Source organism: Carassius gibelio, chromosome A18 (genome assembly GCF_023724105.1).
Source record: "Carassius gibelio isolate Cgi1373 ecotype wild population from Czech Republic chromosome A18, carGib1.2-hapl.c, whole genome shotgun sequence".
NCBI lineage: Eukaryota > Metazoa > Chordata > Actinopteri > Cypriniformes > Cyprinidae > Carassius > Carassius gibelio.
This window is the reverse complement of record NC_068388.1, coordinates 13,738,938-13,766,520: the sequence shown is the minus strand read 5'-3', so window position 1 is coordinate 13,766,520 and position 27,583 is coordinate 13,738,938. Positions and strand designations below refer to the sequence as shown.

Genomic DNA, 27,583 nt, shown 5'->3' with positions numbered 1-27,583 from the left:
AATAAGCCATATTCATCACGTCTTTTCAGCCCTCAAGTGCGCATTTATTCTGATATAAGAGGGCTGAAAGAAAATGGTTATGAAGCGATGCCCCGGGCGGAGCAGACGCTCGCGAGCTATCTTTCCCCTGGTTCAGCGTCATCTATTAAGAACCCGACTTTGCCCACGAAGCCTTTAAAGATCACATCTAATTTAGTGGGTAAAGCTTACACAGCAGCAGGTCAGGCTGGAGCTTGCCTTCACTCGATGGCTTTGCTTCAGGCTTATCAGGCTGAGCTGCTGGGGGAGTTAGATAACAGTGAGGGAGTCAGCCGTGACGAAATTCGCGAACTTCGTCGGGCTACGGATTTATCTCTCAGGGCGACTAAAGAAACAGCACGTGCTATTGGTAGATCTATGGCTGCTTTGGTTTCTACAGAAAGACACCTTTGGCTTAATCTTTCAGATATTAAAGATAAAGATAGATCTTTTCTTTTAGACGCTCCCATTTCTCATGAAGGTCTGTTTGGTGATGCTGTGAATGAAGTGGTTGAAAGATTTCAAGAAAATAAAAAGCAATCTGAAGCTTTTAAAAGTTTTCTCCCTCGCCGTTCTAATCCTGATGCTGCTGGGCGTGCAAGGCAGCCCCAGCCATCATGCTCCTCATATCGTGTTTTTCAAAAAGAGAGTGTTGCGTCTCGCGCTCCTCCTCAAAAATCACGGGGACCGAGCCAGCACTCACAGCCAAAGCAATCTAAGCAGAAGCCGGATCTGAGGACCGTTCTTCTCGCTAAGAAAGCTTCGGCTCAGAAGAAAAGGTCCTGACGCCAAATGGGTCAGACCTGTGAGGGCAGCCCCAATCGAGACAGTGCGGTGTACACCTCAGTATACGGTGCCCGTCCGGTCTCGGTGCTCTCACGGGGCCGTCCTGCCAACCCCGCCACCCTTGGTGCCTCGGGGCGCAGCGGTCTCCAGCGGGTCTCTGGCGCTGTGTCTCCCAGACGCTGCGTCAGGCTCGCTCCCTCTGAGGGGGGTCCAAGAGCAGTTAGCTCGGGTGGTTCCTGCGCTTCGGCTTCAGGTCCCCGAACTAGCTGTTCTAATTACACCAGAGGCCAGCCTCGAGAGGCTGGTTCCCTTAGTAGAATGTCTGACAGAATGGAAAAGTCTGCCGAATATATCTCAATGGGTCCTGCAGATAGTAGAGAAGGGCTACAGAATCCAGTTCGGTTCTCGTCCCCCACGCTACAACGGGGTGTTGCTCACAGTAGTGCATCCCGAGCAGGCTCTGGTCATGGAGCAAGAAGTGAAATCTCTTTTAGCGAAAAATGCTATAGAGCAGGTGTATCCTCCCGACAGGGCATCAGGTTTTTACAGCCGTTATTTCATTGTTCCAAAAAAGGATGGAGGGCTGCGTCCCATTTTAGATCTTCGTCTGTTGAATCGTACAGTTCAGAAATTAAAATTCAAGATGCTGACACTCAAACAGATCGTGACTCAAATCAGATCCGAGGACTGGTTCGTCACAATAGACCTAAAAGATGTGTACTTCCATATCTCCATCCTCCCTCAGCACAGGAAGTTCCTAAGGTTTTCTTTCGGGGGCAAAGAATACCAGTATCGGGTACTTCCCTTCGGTCTAGCTCTCTCACCCCGCACATTCACGAAATGCGTAGATGCAGCTCTGGCCCCGCTCAGGCTGCAGGGCATACGTATTCTGAATTACCTGGACGACTGGTTGATTTTAGCAGAATCAGAACAGTTGGCGGTTCGGCATCGAGATGTCGTCCTCGCTCATATGCAAAAGTTGGGTTTGAGGCTCAATACCAAGAAGAGTGTGCTATCTCCATTACAGAGGACCACTTTTCTTGGGGTGGTATGGGATTCGGTCACGATGCGAGCCTCTCTTTCGCCCGCTCGTGTAGCCAACATCCTCGCAGCCACTTCGGAGCTAAAGCTAGGCCAGTCACGCACTGTAAAACAGTTCGAGAGATTGTTGGGTCTCATGGCAGCAGCGTCCAATGTGATCCCCTTTGGCCTGCTGGGCATGAGACCTTTACAGTGGTGGCTCAGGACCAGAGGGTTCTCCCCGAGGGGAAACCCACTTCGTACGATCAAGATCACGCGGCGGTGTCTCCGCGCCTTGGTCATATGGAGAGAACACTGGTTCCTGTCCCAGGGTCCGGTATTGGGAGCTCTTTGTCATCGGGTTACCATCTCGACAGATGCTTCCCTTACCGGCTGGGGAGCGGTAATGGAAGGCCGCTCAGCTCAGGGTCTGTGGGAGAGCCATCATCACTCTTGGCACATCAACTGCCTGGAGATGATGGCTGTCTTCAAAGCTTTGAGGCACTTCCTGCCAGACCTGAGGGACCATCATGTGCTGGTCCGCACAGACAATACATCGGTGGTCTCTTACATCAACCGTCAGGGGGGTCTGCGCTCGCGCCCACTCTGCAAATTAGCGCACCAGATCCTCCTGTGGTCTCTGGGGAAATTACGCTCTCTGAGGGCGATGTATATACCAGGGACTCAGAATATTGGAGCAGACACCCTGTCGAGGCAGGTGCTGAGGCCAGGGGAATGGAGGCTTCACCCGGAGGTGGTGGAGCTCATATGGGAATGTTATGGCCAAGCAGAAGTGGATCTGTTCGCTTCTCAGTACACGACGCACTGTCCACTATGGTTCTCCCTTACTCATCCAGCCCCCCTGGGGTTGGACGCTATGGTACAGACGTGGCCGAGGCTACGTCTGTACACCTTTCCCCCTGTTGCTCTGCTCCCAGGAGTTCTGGAGAGAGTCCGCCAGGACGGAGTAAGTCTACTTCTCGTAGCTCCACACTGGCCGAGTCGAATCTGGTTTGCGGACCTGATTCATCTCCTCGACGGTTCTCCCTTGGAGATCCCGATCAGGAAAGACCTTCTATCTCAGGCCGGGGGCACTATATTTCACCCCCGGCCAGAGATTTGGAAGCTTTGGGTGTGGCCTCTGAGGGGGCGCAACTCATAGAGAGTGGTCTCTCAACTGAGGTTGTGGAGACCATCCTTAGCTCCAGAGCTCCAGCTACGAGGAAACTTTATAGACTCAAATGGAATGTTTTTTCTTCTTGGTGTTACCAACATCAGTGTGACCCCGTCCACTGCTCTGTTGGCTCAGTTCTTGAGTTTTTACAAGACCGCTTCGCTTCTGGTCTATGTCCATCCACCTTAAAAGTTTACGTGGCGGCCATCTCGGCTTTCCACGCCCAAGTGGGTGGTGCATCTCTGGGTCGAGACCCTCTTATCTCTCGTTTCCTTCGTGGCACCTTGAGGCTGAGACCTGCAACTCGTTCTAGAGTGCCGGCCTGGGACCTGGCTATAGTTTTAGAAGGCCTTTCTAGGGCTCCGTTTGAGCCCCTAGATTCGGTCTCTGAGAAGTTTCTTTCGTTTAAGACTACTTTTCTCCTTGCTATTTCGTCCCTTAAAAGAGTCGGAGACCTTCAGGCTCTCTCGGTTTCTCCCACCTGCCTTGAATTTGCACCTGGGATGGTCAAAGCATTTCTCTACCCGAAGCAGGGATACGTCCCTAAGGTACCGACCGTTGTTCCGAGACCTATTGTTCTGCAGGCTTTCTGTCCTCCCCCGTTTGCATCGTCGGACCAGGAAAAGTCTAACCTCTTGTGCCCGGTGCGAGCATTGGACACTTACGTTCATCGGACTTCTTCTTTTCGGAAATCCGATCAGCTGTTTGTTTGTTTCGGGTCACCTAAGATAGGTCTTCCTGCCACTAAACAGACACTTAGTAAGTGGATAGTTGGGGCTATCCTTCTTGCCTATGAGTCTTCTGACCTACCGTGCCCTTTGGGGGTCAGAGCTCATTCTACTAGGAGTATGGTGGCCTCTAGAGCCTTATTATCTGGGGCCTCTCTTCAGGATGTTTGTGATGCGGCAGGCTGGTCCTCGCCACTCACATTCGTCAGGTTTTATAGCCTAGACCTGGACGCTACTCCCGGGTCTCAGGTTTTTAATTCTAGAGGCGTTGGGTTTTCTGTCTGACACTCAGGCACTTGTAATATGGCGGTTTGGGTATTCTCGTTCCCAAAGCGTTATCGACGCATCGTCTCTCCCTCGATGGGGAACGTCTCGGTTACGTCTGTAACCTCGGTTCCCCGAGAAGGGAACGAGACGATGCGTCTCCCTGCCATACTTCCTTCATTCCTGTGATCGACTTGCTTCGGCACTGTCGAAGCTAACACCGGTTGCTCCGGTTGGGGTTTTTATCAATTCCTGGTCGTGACGTCACTCCTGACGCTCACTCTCGCCATTGGACTAGTTGACATGGATGCTTCAGACGCACTCACGCAGAATGCGTTCCCAAAGCGTTATCGACGCATCGTCTCGTTCCCTTCTCGGGGAACCGAGGTTACAGACGTAACCGAGACGTTTTGCTGTGTTAAAAAAAAAAATCTTCAAAAGATTTTTGAATTTGGCACAATTTTTTTCTCTATAAAGTGTTGATATGGCAAATAGTCAATACCGTTAAGTGTTGTTATGCTAACATTTTGGGAAATGTTTAAACCATGTGTGTTACAAACTAACCCTGCATTATTTTGTGCCCCACACACCCCTTTCTGTAAAAAAAGAAAGAAAAACACGCATGTACGGAAACTTTAAAACCTGCTTAGTGTCATGAGATTGGATGAAATACATTTTATTTCAGATGCATACAGCAGTAGTTTTAAATGAACTCAATGCTTGTGAGAATCCCTGAGTCTGTATGAGCCGAAATAAAGTCTTTCTCCTGGTGACATTCATGGCTGGATTGGTTGGTCTGAGCTAGCCTTGAAGAATGACATTATGTTTGGAACCGTGCAGACAGCGACCAATGAACCAGATCTTAGCGACACAAGGGAATTAACCCATCTGACATTTCACACCACTGGTCTACCGATGTTCTGTCCGTGAACAGTAAAGCAGCAGTATTTACCTGCATAAGGAGATTGTTATAGTCCACAACTTGGTCTTAAAGTGGACAACACTGTCTTAATTTGGCAAAAGTATTCTGGAAAATGGTCACAGTTTTTTAAATATTGAAATCGTCAGTAGCTAAATTCACATTGTGCCTTCGCACACTGAATATTTAGACATAAATAAGGTGGTATACTGAATGATGTTTACAGTTCTTGGCAGCTGTCCCATTAGGGTTTCTACTGGTGCTGTGAGGACTAAAAATAGCACAAACCACAGCTTTAGGCAATGGCAAATAATATGACATACAGACACTTATGCAACACTCTTATTTGCTGTTCTCTAAATCATAGTCTAGGTAGGCTTGTGGTTACAACGGTGCACCACAGGGAAATGATCCACGTTCAATTATTCATGAGCAGCTATGTAACACAGGTCACTTGGGAATGCTTTACACACCTGACACTGCACGAGCTAATCTCTCACCCGCACAGTACGAAGAGCTTGTGCTTATTCAGAGACACCGCATAAGCAATATTCTAACAAGTTCTCATGTGGATTTCAATTGAGATCCTGAGAGCTTGAGACTTGATAGAAAGAACAATAAAACCATAAAAGGTGTGCTATAGCTTGATCTATGCACTGAAGATGGAGTATGTTTGAGGTTACAATTATTGTCAAATGTTAAATTATATACAAAAGTCTGCTCTTGAATTTTGAAAAAAAAAATATTTTACAAACAGGACTTGTCTGTGCCTTAAACTTTCAAAATGATCATTGTGTGCTGTGACAGTAAGCACTTGTGCAAAAGTACTGTAATTACTGCACTGCTCTCATGATACCATATGATGCTTTCATAATGAAACCCTCATTTAAATTAAATTCAAACCTTCCCCTTAAATGGCTTATAAAGCCAACAACTACACAGGTAAACTGATTTTACTGTGACCAAAAATGTATGATGATTTTTAGAGCAACATACTATTACTGTATCTACATATGTGACAGTGTGTGCATGTGAATTAAATACTGAATTACTGCAGGGCCAGATGTGGAAAAGACCAGGAAGAAGCCGGTGGAAGAGGAGACCCATTGGAGAGCTGGCTGAACTGGTGACATTTTAATTATAAATCTAAATTATGAGTTAATTTACAATCAGCATTGTGTCTGTAGTCTGCGTCAGTTGAGAGCAGATATACAGTACTACATCTAGAGTAACATTACTGTTGCTCAGGCCAGACAGCAGAGGAGTATCTTGTGTTTGCCATTTCCAAAGCAGCTAATGTTCTCAAAAGCTGCTTCAATTGGCTGTGGAGGTTCTCCGACTCATACACATTTCTTTCATATACCTTTCAGCCTACAATAGCAACTGACTGCACATCTCCACTTGCTGCGTCTTTATCGGGAAAACCTGTAATGGGATATTTTACACACTTGTCATTAAGCTGTCTCAAAATTGTCAAAATGATAATAAAGCTAAGAGCAAACTAAACCAAGAGTTTCATAATTAATAATAAATTGCCTGGTAACTACAGTTCAAATGTTTCCTGACTTTCAGTAATAATGCAGATCAAGATGGCTCATCTGCATCCAGGCAAAATAAGTTTATATGTTAATTAACTATAGATGCAAAATAGCAAAACTAAGCACAGGGAGAGATATAAAATGCGTCATAATGAGTTCTGGCTTTGGGCAATTGAGAATGTGATATTTAATAACCTTTATATTCAGTAATAAATGAAGTGTAGATGTGTAGGTATTCATGTGTAAGACTACAACTGCCATTTGATTGTTTAAACGTTCAATTAATGACCTTTGTTTGTGTTATAGAGCAAATTTAACTGCCCAGGGGCAACATGGCAGTATATTGGCAGTTAGGCAGCATCTTGCAAAAAACTATTTTTTATCTATTTAAGTGCACCCCGTGTTTTCTGAGTTACTTGAGGTACTACATGTAATTCTGTATTAATGCATTAAGATATTCAGTGGATAATTTAAATCAAAATTCCTTTACAAAACCAGACTGGCATGTAGGCTATTCATTGTGTTTTATGGACTACAGTACAAGAGTAGCTACGTCACAAAAATTTGTTTTATGCTTCAACATGATTTACTTCAATTCAAAAAGAAATACATTTCAGTATACATTATTTCCTTTATTTAATTCAATAAATAAATGTATCCATACAACACATTCCTCTAAAAATATACAGATTGGCACAGATATAAAAATGTTTTTTTTTCAATTTTCACATTTACATTACACTGCATGTCTTCTCTGGCAAATGCACCTGGGAAAGAATCTTTGTTTGCCTGATCCATCTCTAACAATCATTTGCAGATATATCCACACACCCAGCATTTAATGTGTCCAGGAGGTACACATCATAGTATGGTTGTCATACGTTGTAGGTGCATTGAAATTTCCTTGGTGTAACAATTGATATCAGTTAACTCAATGTAATTGCCGAGTATGATTTGTTAATTTCATCATCAAAACTGTACTTTGAGATATGCCTTTCTTTTCACCAGTCAAAACATGATTGTTTTAAATATAAATATATATAAAATAGGTTGACTAAAAAAAGAATGTGATATGAACAACTATGTGCAATGAAGGCAGTGTGCACAGTTTTGAATAATGTAAAGTAAAGACCGCTCCTCGGCATAGGGAACAGGAAAACAATTAACATTTCTCAAAGCTACAAAATACAGAGCTCAAATCAATTGCTGAAACCTCAGACATCACTCCATTGAAAGACATCTTTGTGTAACTCAAACTTTCAAACACCGATACACTGATCACACACTGTGAGATTTATTAAAAGCAATATTATCATAACCTCTTATTGCTATAAATGAAAATTTTCAGGGCAACCTCTAAACATTTTTAAGTGTGCAAAATATTAATCTAAATGAATTATAGTGTACAGGTAAAATGAATAAGCACACTTTACAATATGGTTCAAATGTGTTAACACGGTTTATGCAGGATGTATCTTGATCTAACAAACCACATTTTTACAGCATTTAGTTGTTAATTTATGACTATAAAACAACAATTATGTCATGCTTTATAATCTAGTAATTTATCAAGTTGATAGGTTAAAACAAATATTAGTATACTGTTGGCCCATGTAAAAATTCAATGGTAACACTTTAAAATAAGGTCCAATAGGTAAGGTTACAATAAAGGCAACCCTAGTTAATGCATTAACTAACAATGAGCAATACATTTGTTGCAGTATTTATTTATAACACTGACAATCCCAGGTTCAAATCCCAGATGAGCCCCCAACTTTACCAGTCTAGGGTAGGGAATGTCAGTGTCAAGTTAGATAATAAAAATACACCTGCTTCGTTGTTCTTTGATGTTAGCTTAGTTCTATATTAACATACACTATATACATACAATACATATTCTGAATTTAATAATCATGTAATAGTTATGTTTAATAATCAATTAATGTAGTTACCCAAAATAAATAAATTCTGTTTCCTTGCGGTGCAAGCAGGCAAGTCTTGAGCCCTTAGCTGAAATGCGAACTGTTCTATTGTTCTTGCAGATACTGGTTAGAGTAATGGACAAGCAGGGTGAAGACAGGAACTGCAGTCAGGCTGAAAGCAGGTAAGTGTCCTGGTTGAGTCGTCAGTTAAGTCCAGCACCACGGATCATTTCATAAATCTCACAGCTTATAACACCAGTATTATAAACTTTTTAAAATAAGTTGAGCTAAAAACTCACTTTCAGTCAGCATCGAGTGATTGAAGTAACTTGATCCGATGTGGATTATAAGTCAGCATCAAGTGATTGAAATAACTTGATCCGATTTGGATTATAATCACCATACAAGGCAGAAATATTTATAAGTGATGCAAAAGACTATGCATGCTAGGCATTAATGTTACTATAGTAAACATGGTAAATGCGACTACTTTAAGAAATCATGATGGGGTTGCGTGACATTGTTCCTGAGAGGTGTGTAAAGGGCTGGTTTTAGTGAAGCGCATCAGAGCTTCTGGCCCGATGGTGGAAACACAGCACTATTTTGGCCTTTGTGCTACAGGTCCAAGGCTATTAGCTATTAGTCTGTCCCGTTTAAAGCACTGGCTCGCACTGGCCCGGCAGTGGAAAAGTGGCTATAAACAGGTGTGGTGATCATGAAGTGTGGACAGGTGTGAACCGAGAGGGATTCTGGGAAATGTAGTTTGCTGAGGTGACAGGCATGGTGAATGTAGATTGTGAAAGAGCTCATAGTTATTTAGTTATTCTAAATTTTGATAAATTAACCTTTCTTTCAGAAACTGCATTATGGTTAAAGGATATTTGTCTAATAGACCATATTTTAGTGCCTACACAAATGAGAAACACTACAAATGAAGCAAAAGCACTTACAGTAAGCAGCAAGCTTAGGGAGAGTAAAGTGTGCCCTGTCAAGTAGAAGAATCATTAGCATAATACAACAACATGGATAAAATGCTAGACAAGATTGAAATCAAATTGTTTCCACTAGCTTTTATAGAGTATGCTCTCACTTTAACAGTATTGCTGAACTCCAAAAACAAAAGAAACAAGAACAGCAACAAAAAAGGGTTTCATATAAAGCTTCTTCTTTTATTTGTCAATGTACGGTAAGCAGCTCTGATGCTTGGTGTTTCAGATGATGTTGTTTTTATTATTACTAAACACTCATGAATTATGTGTCTTGTTAAGTGCTCATTATGTTGCATCTACAGGGAGGAAAGAGAGGGGCATGTGTTTTAGGGATGCAAGCGTGCTGGAACAAACTGTACGCTTGTGGTACATCTTGGATAGATCTTGAGAAAAATCACTAGTGTACTCCTTTTCCACATCTGTGTTTAGGATCACCAAGAGGAATAACAGTCATTTTCATGATAATGTCCAACTAATTGGTTTAGGGAGAACTGTTTTTTAATCCACCTTAAACAGACAAGGTCAGAGTTGGCTAAATCACCCCCTCGGGTTTGGAACAGGATACTGGTAGCATAATTACATCACATCCAGGCAGAAAGAGTCCCATTTAGTTAAAGCTAAAAGCACAAGCCATTACATTTACTCTGCAGGGGCCATCCAACAAAACGTGAAGGTGTGGTGGCATCATCATGGAAAGTGAAAAGTACATGGTGGAGGGGCCGTTAGGTCTAGCGGTGCAGGGCAAGGTGGACGTACCTTGAGCTCAAGGACTTATAGCCTACATGAACAGATGAAATAGAAAAGCATAGAGCTGGATTTATGGCACAATAAGCATCAGGTGTGCATCCTTCTGCACTGTCAGCAAGGCTCCTTTATCATTCCCCTCCTTTATCATCCTCCTTTTTAGCCCCACTGCTCCGGTTGTGAGTAGGGACACAGAGCTGGAGACTGTAGTGACAAATGATTTGCAATATGGCTGCAACTGCTCTGATGATCAATTAATCTGTCAGTTATTTCTGCAGTTACTCCATCAAACAATGTGCAAATTGATGTTTATACAATTATGCTATACATTATGGGCACAATGGACTCAAATGTAAAAGTTACAAATAAGGCTGAAAAAAAAATTAACTTTTCACATTAAAGTTGCATTTCATATCGAAATATAAATATTGGCATTGCAGGTATGTCTATTAAAAAACGTAATCTAATGTTAAACAACAATCCAGACAGTATACTGATTAAACATGACTCTCTTTGTTTCACTTGATTGACATCCTATTTATTGACATATTCATTTCATTTAACAGCAACTGTTAAATGATTTCTTACAACTTAATGAGAATAACGTTGCTGTCTGAGGACCAAAATGGTTTTCTCATTTGTCAACCATGTAAACTCACATCCTTTTAGCTGAAGCTCTTACTTAAAAACCAGGGTTGGACTGTCACTTACGAAAAATATGTTTATTCAAGTGTGCTATTAGTATACTTCTTTTAAACTAAAAATAGGAAAGTATGCTTTTAGTATACTTTTTATGTACTTCTCAAGATCATCTGACATGAAACATCAAACCTGTAATGTTATGGAATAAAATGTTGACCAATAAAGAGGTAATAATTACAGTCAAGCTTTGGGGTGTTGATCGACTACATCCACGTTTTCATAATGATTCCGAATCCAATTCAATATTTTTTTAATGAAACTTACCCATATTAAAGTGTTTTTTAAAAAAAAAAAAAGAATGCATGAAGCTAGAATAAAATGTTTTTTTGTTTACAAGTGGATACCCTGTTCTTTCTTTGGATGTTTTGAATGTTCAGATATTTATAAAACAAAATATATACAAATTCAAACCTAAATAGGGACATGGTAGTATACTTAAAGTATGATGTAAAGTTCACTTAAAGAAAACTTATGAATATACTTGCAGTATAAAACTACTAAACTTTTACTTTACTGAGACCATACTTCAAAGTGTACGAATTAGTTAATTAGTAAACTATCAGCATACATATAAGTTCACTTTTAGTATAACTGCAGTACAAACTACAGACATAGAGGGAAACTGGTTGTGTACTCTTAAGTTTGCTACTGTTATACTTAAAGTATACTTAAAAGTATAATTTCTATACTAGAAAGTGGGCCAATTTAGTCCCAAGGAGTATTGAAACAGTACACTTACAAGTATACAACTAGAACAATAATATTTGTATACTTGCTACATGAAGTATACTTAAAAATATACATGAACTTTACTTGAATTGTAAACTTTAAATATATTACTTTTTGGTAAGGGGTGGCTAAAATTTGACCATGGACAAATCCTGGCCATCCAGCTCATGATTTCCCCTTGTGAATGTATTGCTGAGGTCAGTAAATAAACAAAATATATTGGACAGAAATAAATAAATGTTAGATATTACTGAATATACCAAATGCACTGAAAATACAGTTCAATAAAAACTGAATTTTTGTCACATAAAAATGCACATTTGAAAGTACTGATTTAGCTAGGATGTAAATTAAATTGACTGCTTTTCAGGGGACCCAAAATTCACACGTTCATGTTGTTCCAAACCTGTGTGACTTTCTTTCATCTGCAGAACACAAAAGAAGATTGGGTCACACTTTATTTATTATACAAGAACGCTGTCCAAAGTGAGGGTGCTGAATTAGTTGGCATTGATTGCTCATGAATTGATTTTCCACTTCACGCAAAGGGGCAATACAGCTTTAAGAAGACAACACGTTCTATGCAAATAAAACATTCCTCAAATTATTACAGTAACATTTATTTTGACATAGTTTGAGTTATCAGTAGAATATAGACTATAAATTAAATTATCAAATGATCAGTAATATGTTCACACGATATATTGTGACGGTTAGACGAACTGGGTATCCCTCGCTAATCATCCACCCTCCTTATCCCACTGTGCCACTTGTGCCGCTTCTTGACATGGGTTTAACGACTTCTAAAAATTATATAATACACTTTTATATTAATGGTAAGGTACTTTACAATCAGAATTAATTGGCAAGCAGCTGCAGTTACTTCTGTTTAATGCAGTATTGATTGCAATTGGTTTATGTTTTTAATAAAAAGCAACCTATCTACAATGAACAGAGAGAGAGAGAGAGGGTTAGATACACAATATACTGGGGAAGCAACGTAAACAAGGGCACCAAGCTTCTCGTCAGAGGAACTTGAAGTTTTGCTGGACCTTGCCGGAGAACACACTCTATGGTCCACTATAACCTGCACGTTTATGGCCACGTATCCCTTTCGCGATATGTACGCCTGATCAATCACTGATGGATTGACGATAGGGATGAGTGTGCGATCCACCAGGATGTAATCCCCGGCATGGCGCAGAAGGGCGTTGGTGACAGTGTGGACGCACCTCCACACCGAGGTCTTGATTAGGCCGTAGCCCAATGAAGCTCTCTGTAGCAAAAAAACAAAACAAAAAAACAACAACAACAAAAAAAGAAAGAAAATAAATAAATACACGTAGCGCTGGGTTTCAGGGCTTAAAGCAAAATTCCGCCGCGTAAGCCTGGCCAGTGCAGGTCTGAGATGGTCCAGCAGCTCCATAATGAGCTGTCTTGGGAGGCGATTTAAAAAAAAAAATATAGCCACGTCAGGCAAAATGTCAAAAGGGCTTAAGTTTTGCCGAATAAAAAAACTGACATGGACTAAACGGCTCCGCGTCTGGCTCAGTCTTTGATTCAATACAAGGACACGTTGGATCGCTGCCATAGTTGGTCGCTTATACTGGACACCACCATGCTTACCCATTTATAGATCTTAGCCATTTAGAGCCAAATTGTACGCCAGATTTTAATTATCAAAAAATTGATTGCCAATTCGCTTTAATTACTTTACGAAAAAGCCTAGGCTAATTACCACCATATTAGTTCTGATACCACATAAAGTCAACTTCATAAATAGGCCTGTATCCATTGCGAACATAATTTATTGTGAGTCTTAAAATGTCCATAACATAAAATCATTGATGAGCCACAACATTGTCACCATACCATAGTTTGACTTGTACTTCTTCACTGCGCTGATTTCTAAAGACTACTGTACAGCGTCTTGAGCTCAAACAACGCTAAGTGAGAGCTTACGAATGGTCCAGACCAACCTTACGAAAGTGTGACTTACAGAAGATATACTTACTCACGTACGAACGTGTCGGGAATCGTGCCATAAGGTTAAGAGAGAGATTAAGGAATAGGTTAAGAACTACTTAGCGATAAGAAAGTTTTGGGAAACTGGGCCTTGGTTATTATTTACTTCTATTGTATGGATAGCAATTCTCAATTTATCTATGTGTTCTGTGGAAGAAAGAAATTCATAAAAGTTTAAAATCAGATAAGAAACTTTAGTTTAAAGAATAGCTTTTGTAAAAACTGAACACCTAATTTATGTAAGAAAATGATATTGATCTTTCATCAGGCTCTTGAATTATCATTTTACTTCATTTAAAACTCATTAAAACGTAACATATGTAGAGAAGAAAGAAGAAGAGAAGAAAGCTTAGTCCCTTAATTCATGTGATCTAGGCTTTAAAGTTATTTTGATAAATTGAACTTTGTAGTTGCCATAATAAAAGTTACTGTACTGTAGATCTTGCACAGAATCCAGTAGAAAGATCATGGTAGTCAGAGGTAAAACTTATGGAATTTGTAATGAACAAATATCCTAAAGACAAACTTTTAAGGAAGTGACATATATTCCCCAATATTTAATATAAATCTAATAATTATAACATTTATAATAAATACATTTCTGCCAAAACACCATATTTCTGCAGTGTTGGAAACTGCCAGGTAAAGTGCTATAAGGGTGGTGCTGGACTGACAAGCTTGTTAGTACTGGTGAGTATGAATTGATGTTTTTCAATTTATCTCATAAATGCAGTGTTAATTGCCATTGCTGTTTACAGCTACCATCACCACAGAACCTTTAAAGGGTTAGTTCACCAAAAAATGAAAATTATGTCATTAATGACTCACCCTCATGTTGTTCCAAACCCGTAAGACCTCCGTTCATCTTCGGAACACAGTTTAAGATATTTTAGATTTAGTCCGAGAGCTTTCTGTCCCTCCATTGAAAATGTGTGTACGGTATACTGTCCATGTCCAGAAAGGTAATAAAAACATCTTCAAAGTAGTCCATGTGACATCAGAGGGTCAGTTAGAATATTTTGAAGCATCGAAAATACATTTTGGTAAAAAAAATAGCAAAAACTATGACTTTATTCAGCATTGTCTTCTCTTCCTTGCATGTCGTAAGACAGTTCAAAACACTGCAGTTTAGTGATCTTCTTGAACCAGTTCACCAAATCGAACTGAATCGTTTGAAACGGTTCACGTCTTCAATACGCATTAATCCACAAATGACTTAAGCTGTTAACTTTTTAAATGTGGCTGACACTCCCTCTGAGTTCAAACAAACCAATATCCTGGAGTAATTCATGTACTCAAACAGTACACCGACTGAACTGCTGTGAACAGAGAACTGAAGATGAACACAGAGCCAGATAACAAACGAAAGATTGACTCATTCTCAAGTCAAGAACCGTTTCTGTCGGACGCGTCAAATTCCGAGGAGCTGATGATACTGCTCATGTGTGATTCAGCGTGAAGCAGACCAACACACAGAACGTCTGAACTGAACTGATTCTTTTGGTGATTGATTCTGAACTGAATCTGTGCTAATGTAATGAGCTCTGGTAAACCGAAGGCTTAAATCAAGGGCAATCATCACCAATGACGTCATTACTTCGAGCGCTGAAGAACCGGTGAACAGTTTTCCTAAACCGGTTGATTGAATCGAACTGTCTGGAAGAACCGGTTCGTGAAAAAGAACTAAACTTCCCATCACTACTGGTGATCCGAAAACCGATGCAACCGGTTCTTGACTCGAGATTGAGTCAATCTTTCATTCGTTATCTTACCTTTTCATTCGTTCATCTTCAGTTCTCTCTTCACAGCAGTTCGGTCACTGTACAGTTTGAGTAAAGTTTTGAGTTTTGGTTTGTTTTAACTCAGAGGGACTGTCAGCCACATTAAAAAAGTTAACAGCTTAAGTGAATTGTGGATTAATGCTTATTGGAGACATGAACCGTTTCAAACGATGCAGTTCGATTTGGTGAACTGGTTCAAGAAGATTCGGTTACATTGAATGATTCGTTCGCGAACCGGATATCACTAAACTGCAGTGTTTTGAAGACAAGACAATGCTGAATAAAGTCAAAGTTTTTGCCATTTTTGGATCAAAATTTATTTTCGATGCTTCAAAATATTCTAACTGACCCTCTGATGTCACATGGACTACTTTGAAGATGTTTTTATTACCTTTCTGGACATGGACAGTATACCGTACACACACTTTCAATGGAGGGACAGAAAGCTTTCAGACTAAATCTAAAATATCTTAAAACTGTGTTCCGAAGATGAACGGAGGTCTCACGGGTTTGGAACGACATGAGGATAAGTCATTAATGACATAATTTTCATTTTTTGGTGAACTATCCCTTTAATGTTCCCATATTGTAGGCATGTACTGTATAACACTAAATTTGAATAGATTAAGTGATTTGCACTGGTTTTCACTTGATAGAGACTTAGAAGTGCATAGCAAATTTGGGGGCCTGTCATAGTCTGCTTTCGTGCTGCTGCTACCAGATACCCAGTTTAATCAGGTAGTGCCACTTTGGCACCTTTTGGAGTTTCCCAAAAAACATCAACTAATATAAAGGGATGTCTCCCCTGTTATCCCTGAAAAACACAGATCTGAATGTGTGTCAAAATGTTAAAGTCTCCTCAAATAATGTCAACCATAAATAATATATTCCTATTTCAAAAACACATTAGATATTCCCAAGGGAACCAATGATCTGGAAATGCTAACTGCAGACTGAACAGCACTTTTTTAATGCAAATAGATCAACTGTCACTATATCATAAACATATAGTCAATACATGTTCAATATCATAATAACAACAGTATGCAAACTACAGAAATATAATTGAGAATTTCTTGCTTATTGAAATATAAATTATTTTAAATTAACCTTTAAAAAAATGGCCTGTAGTGAGGCAAACCATGAAACTCAACATGTCCTCCCAGCAAAAGCAAATCATAAGAATTGGAATAATGTTGCAGAAGAAAAGTGTTACAACAAATTTTATTAATAACATGAGCTCATTTAAACCTGCCTCGGTCTGGTGAGGTCAACAGCAGTCTCAGTGCTGTCATGGCAGTCTATTAAAATCTCCCATCGCAAGGAATCAGAATTCGCTGTACTGTCCCAAAGCAGCAATCGAATATCCCTGCCATCATTGAGATGCATGCTCTCCTACTAAATGAGTTGCCCCTGGCAGCTATAGCAAACAGCCAGAGCTAATATTTCACCTCTTTGTCAAACTGCTGCTATTAAACTATGGAGGGTGGAATAATTTCATGTGATGAAGTGCTCTGTGGGAATCCTGAAACTTTTATCTCTTAACCTGCAAACTTTTACAATGGCAAATTTTCAAGTTTCTTATAGCTCTCAATAGTTCTCAATGGTCCACTCCTGATAACTATTTTAGAATTTATTGCAGTTATTAAAGGGAAAAACCTCAGGAAGTAAAGCAGAGATCACAGTACTTTTTTGTATAGCCGAATTTCCATTATACAGTGTGATAACTGGGGGATCTTAAGACCACCAACAAGTGCTACTGAAGTTAATTTTAATTCTAATAAACCTATTTTTATAGTATTATAGATCTTCTTGTTTTAATGCTGTGTATATAACAATTTCCACCATCCCAATTGTGTGGTGATAAAGAATCTGTTGTCTTCCACACTGTAAAAAATAAGTGTAATTTTAACTGTAAAATTTTGTAAAAACGCTACGGAAAAAAACTGATAATAGGTTGACAGTAAGTTCCCGTACTATATACAGGGAAAAACTGTAAAAGATCTAACAAAGCATTTAATGTAAATTTACAGTAAAATTCTGTTAATTATACAGCTTTTAGAAGTAAAAAAAGAACAAATCAATGTATAATTTACAGTCTAAAACTGTAAACTGATATTCCCAGAATTCCCTGCGTGACACTCCACGGTTGAAAGTATTTTGTTTAAATAATCATGTTTTTAAATAGTTCTTGTTATCAGTTATGTACATTTGAGCTTTATGTTACATCTTCTGTTGCTTAATGAAAGTTTTTTGCATTATTTAAGTATCACGTGTGTTACCATGATGGTGTTTTGTGTTTCCATAAATGTGCACCTTCTATATGTTAATATATACTTCTGCTTGTGGTGAAGCTACTTGTGATGAGCTTTGATACTTCATGTGGCTTTCTCTTATACAGTACCATCTTTATTATTATGGTGGTTGTCAGTATTTTCAAGGTACAAAACAGATTTAATTTTGTGTGTTGTTGAATTTACTGGTTTATATTCACATTTTCTTGTTTGTAAATTACAGCTTTATATTGTAAAATTAACAGTTTTTGACGTAAATGTGTTTACAGTTTTCTGTATTTTTACAAAATTATTCTGGCAACCACAGCTGCCAAAAAGTTTTTGTAAAAACAACAAGAAATTTTTTACAGTGCATGAATGAACAGGGGGTTGCATCTTCTTGTTCTTGCATACAACACAAGTTGCTTTGTTTACACTTGGCCAGCAATGCCATTTGCTGTGAGCACAGAAACATTTCACCCACATAACACAAATTCCCAGAGAAGAAGCAATAAAACAACTTAGCACGACACTGTGTTGATACAGGGGTGTGAAAATGTATATGGCCAAATGGGCTCACATGAAGCTTACAGCGCAACATTTTTGCAGAACTGAAGCAAATCTGCCATGCTAGCTAAGCTCTTACAGTCTATTGGCAAACTTGGCTTGTTACATAAAAACTGTGAAAAATATGGTGACTTGTCATCTTTAGGTGTAAATTTTAGGCACTACATTACAGGCCAAGAAAGGCCTTTGATTTTAGTAGCAAATATCACATTCATACTCCACCAAGTTTTTGCTAGTGTTCTAATATTATTAACATGATACATTATAGTTTAGCTGTTGGAATAGGTGGCTGATGAGGATCAGATTCATAGGTACAGACATTGGCAAGCGATTTACTGGGGGAAAACAGTCCCATGGGAATAAATGATTAAGCTGCTAGTGAAGCTAAATAGAGCACCATAAGTTGATGAACAGGGTTCAAACAATAGAGAACAGCACTGGCAGCAAGGTAATATAATTCCCAGGGAATGCATTAAAGTAATAGCCCACCAGAAAATGAAAAATTTCTAAAACTTTACTTGGCCTGAGGCCATCCAAGATGTTGATACGTTTTTTTCTTTCCTTGGAACAGATTTGGATAAATTTAGAATTACATCACTTGCTCACTTAAAGCTGCAGTCTGTAACTTTTGACGCTCTAGCGGTTAATAAACAGAACTGCTTGCGTCTTGCGGAAGAACATCGTAGCCGGAACTACTTCTCTCTGTTTATGTCTATGAGGAATCACAAAGGTACTGGGTTACTCCGCCGCGGTACCCCCGAAGCAATCTAAAATAGTCTGAATATAAACACTCATTATAGGTGCACCCTAGTAATTAAGGACAAGCTAAAAACATGGTTTGGAAAATGGATTCATGGTGTACTCGCTTATTATATACATTTTTCTACATTTTGAACACAAACAAAGTTACGGACCGCAGCTCTGATTGGTTGTTTCTTAACGGGAGCAGTGCATTTCTGCAAATGGCAATAGGACCACTGGGAGGAGCCAGAGGAGCTTGATTTTTTCACAGATTATCTGTCTCATATTCTACTGTCAGGACATAATGACAGGTTTAACAAATATGTAAAAAATATATTTTTACAAAAGTTTCCTACTGCAGCTTTAATTAATTCTTAATTAGCACTAATACATGGCTAATTTTCTAGTAATATGCATGCTAATAAGCAACTAATAGGTGTTACCTATTCTAAAGTGTTACTAAAATCTTAAAATAAGGAGGCATACATTAACTGGCACTAGGTGCTTGAACTTGTGTAAAGGAAACAGGTCAATTTAGCTCAACAGGAATTATTTATGATTTTATAGGGAATTTGGTCAGAATTAGTTTTTTTTTTTTTTTTTTTTGCCTGAACTACTGAACGGGCCATTTAACATTAACTTTGCAATGGATATTTATATCAAAAGTATAGTGAAAACAGAATTTATTAGCACAGAAATAAGATTGGCAGTTTTCAGACATTAACTTGTTAGCACAAAGCACAAGATACTTCTCTTTTCAATATAGATAAGACTTTATTGGACAAATCTAAGACATAAAATAATCCAACCCCAAAATACACACTCACATTCACACAAGTTGCAGAGGAAACAAGTGAGGAAAGAACGAGTTTAAGAGAGTGATAATGTGAAAACCCAAATTTTATAGCAATATGTGCAATTGCTTAGACTTGAACAACCATCAATCATTTAATTAACCCTTACAATGAGTTTCTTAATGAGGCTATTAAACTTTATATTAAATGCACCAGTTTAGCTAGAATTTAGAGGTTTTACTTGCGTCTCCTGTGGTAGTTGATTAAATCTGTTGGGGGTTCCCTCTTGTGTCGTCATCCACTGAAAGGGTGTTCCCAAGGTGGTTGATTGGCTGAAGAATGATGCAGAGTTGGGGGCTGGTTGAATTTTTGGCATAGATGAGGTTTAACTTGCAGACACGGCTTTGCAGCAAAACTTAACTCAGAACACAAAACTTTCAATGGAACAAGACAAGACACTTAAGTAAAAGAAAGAAAGAAGAAAAGTGTGATGACACAAGATGGCTTATCTCCTCTTGAAGGTTGAGGAGTACTTGGCATGTAAGCCAGAGCATGCTTAAAGAGCACTAAAAACCTTATGGCAAAAGCATTGGCAAAAAGCGTAATTTGTCGGTGTGCTGAGTTTTTAAACTCGGCTATTAGATACATCCCAAATGGTGTCTTGACCAATTAGACATCGTATTGGGGTGTTACTATGTTTCTCCTCACAATACATAAATTAACGTGTTATCTTATTAGTCACATGAATTTGCTTGCTCTTGCAGAGAATAGTTTAGATAATGGTTTCTATAACAAGAATCTGATACATTTTACAAATATTTGATCAATAGAACAGTTTGAAGAAAGACTTTCAAACTCATACATACAAAACTGTCATGATTCTGCCCTCGTGTCCTTGATTTTTTCCTAGTCTTGAGGCAGGATCATGACAGACCCGTGTTTTGTGTACAAGCACATGGCCTTGCCTTTGGGCCATGTGTTTGTGTTGTCTCGTTCCCTTGCCCCGCCCCCCTTGTTAACCTAGTCGTGTCTTGATTGTCCCATCTGTGCCACCTGTCGTGTCTTGATTGTTCCCCCTATTTAGCTTTCCTAGTGTGCTCTGTCTTGCGTCGGTTCATTGTACCTGTGATTGAGATTTGTTCCCTAACATTTGTGTTTGTACCTCGTCTGAGATTATTCCACAGCTATGATTGTTCCTTAAAGAAGTGTTTGTATTACCGTGAGTGTTTGTTTATAGTTAGTATTTAGAGTCCTTGTTTATCTTGTTAGTCCAGTCCTGTTTTAGTTATTTAGTCTTTACCTTGCTCCGTGTTTTCCCCCTCGTGGGTTTTGTTTTCCCCTTTTTGTAATAAACCCTTTGTTTGAGAATCCCTGTCTGCACCTGAGTTCCTCCCTTACCAATACCTGACAGAAGCTAAATAGGGGGAAGAATCAAGACACGACAGGTGGCACAGATGGGACAATCAAGACACGACTAGGTTAACAAGGGGGGCGGGGCAAGGGAACGAGACAACACAAACACATGGCCCAAAGGCAAGGCCATGTGCTTGTACACAAAACACGGGTCTGTCATGATCCTGCCTCAAGACTAGGAAAAAATCAAGGACACGAGGGCAGAATCATGACACAAAACATGAACATAAACTTACAAACTATTCAATAGTTATTCAAAAAGACATAAGCCTACACAATGAGTGATTTCGACATTATAGTCAAATGTGTAGGTTACATACAAGTTATGCAACGGACTGATATTTGTTTATAAGTCAGTTTAAGATCATTTTGGTACATATATATTTGTAAAGGGAGTCTCTGTGCCATTCTGGAAACGTAAGGACAGGTTCTGTGAGGTTGTGTTGGGCCTTTTTGTGGAATTCGGTTCTGTGTTTCAACAATGATCTGATCGAATCTTAAATTGTCTGATTGACTGTAGTACGCTACACTTCAGAAATACAAATAAAAGTCCCCACTATGTACTTTAACATTGAATCATCCATAATTATAACAACTAGTGTTGTCAAAGCCTTTGACCAAGCTACAGATGATTTAATGTATTAAACTCCAGTGAAGCCACTATTATGAAAATACACTGAATGCAATATAAGTTGTTTGGGAAAAGGTGTCCGCCAAATGCATAAATGTAAATACAATGTAAACTCAGCAATCAAAAATTGATAGTTTTGAAATTTATATTTGATGCATGTAACTATTGGCCATAAAGGTTATGCTGCACTACAAATGCAACATCTGTCAGATACTGACTTACTGCTGTTGAATTCTGAGATACTGCTTTTGGTTTTGTGACTCTCTGAACACCGTTCTCTGATCTTGCACATAGGAGAGGGGGATTCTGTGAGGTGGATTCTTCATAGGACTTTTTCTGGTTATGCTGTGTGACATAATTATAATTCATTGAATTTAAGCAGGAAACACAATGAATATTTTTTTATTTTATTTTAAAAAAAAAACTAGATAAATCTCTCAGCAAAAACATAACTGGCAGGCAAGGCAGTAATGCTTTTCTGAGAACAAAAACAAGTACAGCTACTGTATAATAAAATCAGAAATATAAAGACTTTACATACATATATATGTATGTATATATTTTCATTTTATTTTTGTGTATTGCACACAAAGGTTTATGCACACTTGTTCTATGCATGTTGAGCTGTCTGTGTTTTTGTAATCCTGATATTTTCTGTAAGGTTTTTGAATCTTTTGTGCAAGACCAAACACAATACATCTCACTTCAGGATCAGAATCAGAAAGCTTACTTTCTTAAATTGCAGTCTGTTCTTCACACATAGCTATAACATGACTTCAGAGGACCCGGAATGAACCGTCATTGTAAGGCAAAAGCAAGCTAAATGTTTCTGCTTTGTTTTCAGACACACACAGTTACATACATACATACATACATACATACATATATATATATGTATATATACCTGACTGTGGAGGACCAAGCGACAGTGTGTCCGAGAACTGGAATAATAACTTTTTTTCCCTCTCTCGTCTCTGTCTCTCCTCACTTCCATTTTCCTTTTTGTTTGATTTCGTCTGTCTGACCTTACCTCCAGATACGGCACAGTTGTCGTGATCAGCTGCGAAAGGAGATGGGGATATGTGACGAGAGGGGAGGGGTTGAGAGCCATGGGAACAGAGCAAGGCCGGTGGAGTAAGTGATAATGCATGACACCTGTGCCACTCACCAGTCTCGAGTCTCACGGAGGAGCTCCAGAAGGATAAAAGGAGGAGTGACGACAGTGCAAGACGGGAGAGGACCAGGCCTACACTTTATTTTGTGTTTTGGTTCTTTTGTATTAATTTTATTATTAAAGTTTTGTTTGAATGTTTGCTGATTCCCACCTCCTTCCTATGACTACAACGTTTGTTACATCCACTGAATAAGGTTCTTTCTAAGGGTTTTTTCTAAGCAATGATGTTTCCACAGTCTCTATATACACTGATCAGCCACAGCATCTAAACCACCTACCTAATATTGTGTAGATTGCCCTCATGCCGCCAAAATGGCACTCATGACTTGAGGCAAATATTCTGAACTTGTCCTGTGGTATCTCTGGCACCAAGACATTAGCAGCAGTTGCAAGGTAGGGCCTCCATGGAACAGATCTGTTGGTCCAGCACATCCCATGACTGCTCAATCAGATCTGGAGTGTTTGGAGGCCAAGGCAACACTATGAACTCTTTGTCATGCTCCTCAAACTATTCCTAAACATTTTTTTATAGTGTGTCAGGGTGCAATATCCTCCTGAGAGTGGCCAATGCCATCAGTGTACATCACTGCCATGAAGGGTTGTTCTTGGCAACAATCTTTAGGTTCATATGAACGACATGTAGCCCCATTCACAGCTTAATGTGATGCATTTTATATTCTGACAGCATTAAGTGTTCGGCAGTTTGAGCTAGAGTACAGCAGTTCTTCTGCGTGATCAGACCAGACCAGACGTGCATCAATGAGCCTTTGGGAGCCAATGGCCCTGATTCTAGTTCTCTGCTTGTCCTTCTTTGCACCACTTTTGGTAGGTTCTGATTATTGCATATACCATAAATACCCAAAAAGATTTGTATTGGAGATGTTCTGATCCAGTTGTCTAACCATCTCTATTTGACCCTTGTCAAAGTCCCTTTTCTCTTTTCTCTTGCCAATATTTTCCTGCTTTGAACACTCTTTGATTCAAGAACTGACTGTTCAGTTGCTGCCTAATATTTCCCACTCTTTGACAGGTGCCACTGTGATAATATAATATGATCAATCTTATTCACTTCACCTGTCAGTGGTTTTAATGTTGTGGCTGATCAAATCGTCTTCATTCCATGTCATGCCAACACTTAAGGATACCGTCTGCAGGATGAGCCCCCAGGGCCTCAGGCAACCCCACCAGATTTAAACTTGCTAAATGCCATAAATTAAGAATATTTGTCATCGTAAAACGTTACAGAAACCTTCTCAAGTCCTTTTAAAATCACACTTTCAGAATTAACATAACAAGTAATAAGCAGTTTCAGAAAGTTGACCAAATGAAGAGCATCCATCTTTAGGCCTGCAGCATACTTTGAGGAAATGGAACTAAACTTTTAAGATGCACCCAATAGAGTTCGGTATTTTGCTTATTTTGCTGAACACTGTAATCGAGGCTAAGTGGAGAGTGCTGACGAGTGGCAATTTCCTGTCCAAGCCGAATCCTCAATGGTAATATGTAATTTGTTGGTGACATTTACTTCTAACAAGATTTAGCCAAGCGATGTATTTCTTTGTGAGGTTGCAACATTGTATTTTATTTATTTATTTATTTATTTTGTCACGTATTAAGCTCTTTTCTGTGGATCAAAACATATATATTTAGCAAAAACTAATGCCAGTGCTAAAGGTAAGTGCTAAAGGTAAGACATACTTTCTTCAATGGAGCACACAAAAAGATATATTGAGAAATATTTGATGTTGTTGTTCTTATTTTTTTATACCATGAAAGTCAGAGTGGTCCAGTGTTGTTTGGACCCCACTGACTTTTGTTGTATATGGACAAAAGCAGTCAAAAGCATTCTCCAAAATATCTTCTTTTGTGTTCCACAGAGAGAGAGAGAGATAGTGAGAGAGAGAGAGAGAGAGAGAGAGAGAGAGAGAGGGAGAGAGAGACTTTAGCAAAACATGAGGGTGAATAAATTGTGACTTAATGTTTTGTTTAACTTCTTAGAATCACTTTCCAGAAGTGCAAAGTTAGATGGTTCCTCTTTTTCCTGGACAGCAGAATCGTGAAATCCAATAAGGTTTTTGAGTATAAATATATTCGGAACTACTCCCCTTTCTGCATCATATTGACATTTAAAGTTCCCCCTTCACAGGTTTCAGGAATGAACAATAAAGGTCATCTCTCAATGCAGCAGGACCCCAGATATGAGTGCGAAGTGAGCATACTGTTTTATACTGTCCTAAAATGTATTTAGGAAAAATCTATCCTATGTAATGGAATATGATGCCATTTACCACATTTATGACACTAATTATATTATTACATAGCCTACAGTACACCAAGCTGCACCATACAATAGCCTTGTGTAAACAAACAGTATTTTTTTAAATTGTTTTATGTATCTTGATGCTTATATAAGCGTTCTGATTTTTCATTGATGATTTTCTGTTCTTTGCACCTTGTTCAAACCTGTATTTGTTTTATTGATTCATATATCTATGACAAATCACAACAGATTTAGTATATGGTTGAAAGGGTCACCACATGTAATACTGCAAAATCAGTCATCAGTTTAAAGAGTAATATTGTCACCAGCCAAAAAAGTTAATTATATTATCATTTATTCACACTCATGTCATTTCAAACGTGTATGACATCATTTATTCTATTCTATTCTATTCTGTAACTTATTATTATACAGTATCCTCTGATTTACTCTATTTCTGTAGACAATCAAAATACAGGAATTGCTTAGTTTGTTTTAAAGAACTAGGAAGACAATGGTGCCTCTGATGCCAATTCACTTCAAGATGACATTACAAACAGTGTTAAATATTTATTGGGAGCATTTTGTGCTGGCAAACTAGACCTAAGTGAGCTAATGTGCAATCTATCTGGCTTTTCAATTTGATGAAACAAATGGATCACTGCACTGTGTGCAAAGTGGCCGCCTGCATTTTAAATTAGATGTATGCACCACTGGTCATTTGGACCAAGAATAAGATTCAAGGCCAGTTATAACACTAGTGTATAATGAATCCAAAACACAAATATAATGGAAGCAAGTGCCCAGCCAGGTTGAATAACCTTGACTAAACTTTTAATGTGCCAGTGAAAAGAACCTAAAGCCACATTAGCAGTTTTAATGGTTAACTGCAATAACAAACATCCATACTACAGTACAAATTCTTGCATATGATGCTCAGAAATGGAATTCGAATCACATTGGAAAGTGAAAATATGGTGCATATAGTTGAATGATTAAATAAGATGGAAATATATTGTTGGATGCAGCATGCAATGCATTGCAATGATTTGATATATTCATTATATTGCAATTCAGTGGTTTGAACAAAAATCTGAAATTAATATATATAGAATGGTTTCTGTAATTAGTCTCCGGTTTGCTTGTTGTCAGAGTGCATTACTGATGGGAGGTGGAGTGCTGTCAAAGAGCATCATGCTGGAGTGTCTGTGTGCACACTTTGTGACTGATTACTTTAAATGTCCCATATGACATCCTAGTCACCCACAACAATAAAATATTGTCCAATTCTGGCCTGCATTATGATGACAGAGAGCACTGGCTTTCTCTGCTTCACTATCAGCGCAAATGCATTATGCTTGCTGTTTCCCAATAGACTTCTATGTTTGAGAGATATCTGAAATGAAATCATGTAAGTGTTGTGCTCAACCTAAGTGTACACTATAGTTGTAGTGAAAGTAAACTCACACAGTGTATGTATCTATATGGAATTGTACATGCCACTGATGATTTGTTGGTATTTTTGATAAGCAGGGAAGTATGAAATGTAGTCTAAAAATTGATTCAACGCAGATCCTATCGGAATTCTGTCATGATTTTATCTGTCATTAATTCTCAAATGAATTCAAAGCCTTTAAATATGCTGATGCATACTAGAACATTATTCACTGGCGATAAATATCACAGCAGCGTTTACATACTAAAACATTTTTCCACATATAAATTCTTGGAAAACTACACTAGTCTATTAATTTGTCATTTTATTCTCCAATATTTCTAACCTTGGTGTCGTTTTGTCAACTTCAAAATGAAAACATTAATCAAGAACTGGTCAGTGTTCGGTAATGTACTGATCCAACGACCTCTTAAAAATGACGTTCATCTGCACAATTCAAAGACTTTATAGTAATTTACATTACTTAGGCCTCCTTTCCATCATTTGCACTTCATTTCAAAGAAAAAAAAAATCAATTGGGTATTCAGCTGTTAAATTAATGCATCTTTCCATTAGTCATGGCAATAAAATACTATATAAATACTGAACTGTATGTAAAGCTTTTCAAATGAAATGTCTCATCAGCAAAATATGTGAGGTGGGTTAAACTATCTAACTAGAGAAAGTGATAGAAATGCTTTTAAAAGCAGTGATTTCATAAAAAAAATTTGGACACTATATTCCAGACACAGTTTGTATATACTGAACATTTAATCTTGCTTTAATTGTTTAATACAACAAAAGAGACACATACTGTAGGACTTAACAATAAGGATTTTTTTCAGTCCAGGCTCACTGGTAAAACATGCCTGTGGCGACATTTCTGCAACATGATGTCATGCTGCTATTTGTACGTTTTTCGAAACTTTCAAAGAGAAGGGTTAAGAGAGCTTCGC

General features: G+C 38.7%; 1 long non-coding RNA gene across 1 annotated transcript in view; it reads left to right on the top strand.

The window, feature by feature from the left end:
* The window catches only part of LOC127933889 (uncharacterized), a 40,903-nt gene extending 17,833 nt beyond the window's left edge, over nt 1–23,070 (top strand). Inside the window, exons 2-4 of the long non-coding RNA XR_008147595.1 lie at nt 5,967–6,035; nt 8,490–8,551; nt 22,795–23,070. This is a non-coding gene — a long non-coding RNA (uncharacterized LOC127933889). The remainder of the gene's footprint in view (nt 1–5,966; nt 6,036–8,489; nt 8,552–22,794) is intronic.
* The last annotated feature ends 4,513 nt before the right edge of the window (nt 23,071–27,583 follow it).